The sequence below is a fragment of the Protobothrops mucrosquamatus genome, unplaced genomic scaffold, assembly GCF_001527695.2.
Source record: "Protobothrops mucrosquamatus isolate PMUCROS unplaced genomic scaffold, P.Mucros_1.0 scaffold7895, whole genome shotgun sequence".
Lineage (NCBI taxonomy): Eukaryota > Metazoa > Chordata > Lepidosauria > Squamata > Viperidae > Protobothrops > Protobothrops mucrosquamatus.
In genome coordinates this window covers 6,852-10,111 of record NW_015393694.1, presented here as the reverse complement: position 1 = coordinate 10,111, position 3,260 = coordinate 6,852, and the positions used below count along the sequence as shown (strand labels likewise).

The window sequence follows — 3,260 nt, the reverse complement described above, 5'->3', positions numbered from 1 at the left end:
GAGATCTTTCAATGAGACCGCCAGTTTGGTCTAGTCTAGTGGTTGCGGCACTAAGCTAGAAAGTAGAAGACTGAGTCACCAGCTGGATAACTTTGAGCCAGTCACTTTCTCTCAACCCAACCTACCAAACAGAGTTGCTGTTCGGGGGAAAATAGGTGGAGGAAGGAGTATTGTGTATATTCACCACCTTATTTATAAAAATACATAATAAAAATAATAAAGGCACCACCCCTGACCACTACCCCCTCTGCCCAAACAAATTGTCAGTATTATACAAATTCAAAACTTCTACTTTTCTCAGCAACAGTACTGCTTATTGATGCTCTTTCTACCCTCTGCCTTATTATACATGCAGGATTCTTCATAGACTAAGCCAGGGGTTTTCAAACTTGGCCCTTTTATGACTTGTGGACTTCAACTCCCAGAATTCCTCAGCCAGCATGCCTGGCTGAGCAATTCAGGGGGTTAAAGTCCACAACTCATAAAAGGGCCAAGTTTGAAGACCCCTGACTAAGCCAAGCAAAAGGAACTTTCTGCCTAGTTCCTCCAGCACCAGAATAGCTCCTCTGTGCTACTTAGGACATATCTGTTTGTTAATAAAATTTTATGTTATCATTTTAAAATACTGAGCAAACAATGGTTCTTAATGACAAAGCTAAAAGCAAGAGTTTACTTCTTTACAGGATAGCATCACGATTCCAGTTTCATATTTCAACAAAAAGAGACCAAGAGGTTACTCTTGTGCTCCAGCAGTTTGGAAGTCCCCTGTTTATTTTGTATTTATTATCAGATTTGTAAGGCTGACCATAAAACTCTGGGCAGCAAACATGCCATATAAAAGAAAAATAATGGTTCTTTTTAATTACAAGACAAAATATCTACACTATAAATCTAAGCTCAAAGTCCCAAAGTAACAATCTAACCATTTTTTTGTGTCATAATCAGTTTGAGGCAAGCTTCAATCTGGGTTAATTGAAGAATCGGAATGGAGGTAAAGAATGGTTTTCTCCCAGCACTGACCCATTAACCTACTCTCCTAAATGTTTTTTTAAGGTTTCACTATTTTAGTTGATACTGTGATATTGTCTATGTTATTTCTGTAAAAAGCTGAGAGATACAAGACTACATCAGTTTTAAACATCTAATAAATACCAAGGTAAACTATACACCTCAGTATGCTCAGCTACAAAGTAATTATAATACATTGTTTAATGCAGGGGTGTCAAACTGTCGGCCCACGGGCCGGACGCATCACCAGGAAACCGCGCCCACCTCATTGCCGGCAATGGGGAAAAAGCTCCGTGACGTCGTGAGTTTGACATGTCTGGTTTAATGTATTTAAGGTTAATAGTGGGAGAAAACTAACTTTAGCTGGTTTCTATCTTCTCTATCCTCAGACTCTGCCTATTTTTCACCCAAATAACTGTAACTATTCTTAATAGATTGATAGTTGTATAAAGTACTATATAACAAAGCTTATTACTATTATCCTTTGACTTATATAGATGGCATAAATGCACACAGAAGTTACATTGCCTTTAAGATAATTTCAACAATAAAGAACTTTCAATAATTTAAGAAAAATGGAGATATCAGACTATTTTAAAAAGGGAAAAGTACCTCTGCTCGTTGTTCAAACACTTCAGGATGATCTGGTGCCAGATTAATTACTCTGTTTAGTTCAAACAAAGCAAGCTCGGCATTTTTAATATCCTGGAAAATAATGGATATAAGCTTTGATATATTTATTTTAATTAAAGTGAAGTTAGGTTCAGAAAGTTTAGAATGAACAACACCAAAAGCATCAAACCAACTGCTTTCATATGTAAGCAAGAGAAAGGAGCTTTTGATACGACAAATATAGCTCAATGATCTATTAAAATTGTTCTTTATGTTCATTCTCAACAATATTTTGGAGATGAAAGTAGTTTTGCTTCCATCTATGTCTTTGGTAACAAAATTGGAACTCCTGGGCTCACTGGGCCATTTCTAACAGAATGTCCTGTATACTTTGAAATCAGAAGCTGAGGTGAATAATGATTTTGGTTTTGCTAAAAGAAAAAGAGTGCATAAAAATATGGCTGTTTCTACAGCAATGCCATGCCAATTTCAAATTCAAGGCAGCAGAGGATGCCACTCTCCACCAGGTTAAAAGACCATCTTTTCACACATTTTCTTTTGGACTCCTAAAAGAATCACAAATGCAAATATTTTTGAACTATTTTACATAGCCTCCCTTTTTCTTTTCTTTTTTGGTAATTCACCCTACTTTATTTAAAGCCTTGATGTTAATTCAATATTGATCAAGAAGGAGAATACTTACCACATAAATTTGAAATTATACTGATTCAGGGTTTATTTATTAAATTTACAACTACTGTGATTCTGGGCAGTTTACAAAGTTATAAAAATCCAGACAAAAAATACAAACTTAACCAAAACATAACCACAAAAATGATTAAAAACAAAATATTAAAACCATAAAAACATAAATCTGCAGGAGAACACCATTCATTTTTCTAACAGCACAAGCACTTACCAGATTCCCCACCAAGATCAATGGATTCCCCAGGCCAGGTGACCATGCCATTTCTCCAGGCTCTCCTGGAAAGCCAACAAAGTCAGGGCCAATCTCGCCTCAGGGGGGGATGCAATCTTCTAAAGTGCAATGAGGTTGTTCTAAATCTTGATCTTCAAAATTTAGATATCGGCCCAGGCCATTTACAAGCAAAACAAAACAAGAGGCTTTTTTTCAAGGATTTCAGCAGAACTGGCCCTCTTCTGGATCTGCTGATGCATGTACGTTAAGTCATTTCATGCAGTGCTTCGTAAAACCCTTGACTCTGAACTAAGTGGAGCCTGAAACACCGAGTTCCAGGTCTGAAATATCCATTGTGGCCAGACTTGAAATGTTGCTGAGCAAAACAAGTGCTTAGCGTTTGAAACACTCCCAGAATAGTTGGAAATATCAGAATATTTCTAATAAGCACAGAATGATCCATTTCGAGCTTTCAAACATTTTGAATTCACAAAAGTTTACACACTTCCAAGAAAATGCACTGTAATTGGTGTCAGCTGCTTTAAATATATTAAATACTCACATGTTGCCTTTTCTTTCCATATGCTATCCCTTGCCCATAAATTGCACTGATGAGCTCTGGCTGTTCCTATGCACCGCAAAGTAAAGTAGACTTTAGACAACTGTGAGGCATATATTTTAGCACTGAATTCTGTAATTAAGAAGTTTAACACAATCTAGG

The 3,260-nt window shown here is 36.7% G+C and overlaps 1 long non-coding RNA gene across 1 annotated transcript in view; it reads right to left on the bottom strand.

The window, feature by feature from the left end:
• LOC114923705 overlaps positions 1-1,706 on the bottom strand; it is a 5,248-nt gene extending 3,542 nt beyond the window's left edge. The window contains exon 1 of the long non-coding RNA XR_003810691.1: positions 1,621-1,706. This is a non-coding gene — a long non-coding RNA (uncharacterized LOC114923705). The remainder of the gene's footprint in view (positions 1-1,620) is intronic.
• Positions 1,707-3,260: the final 1,554 nt, after the last annotated feature.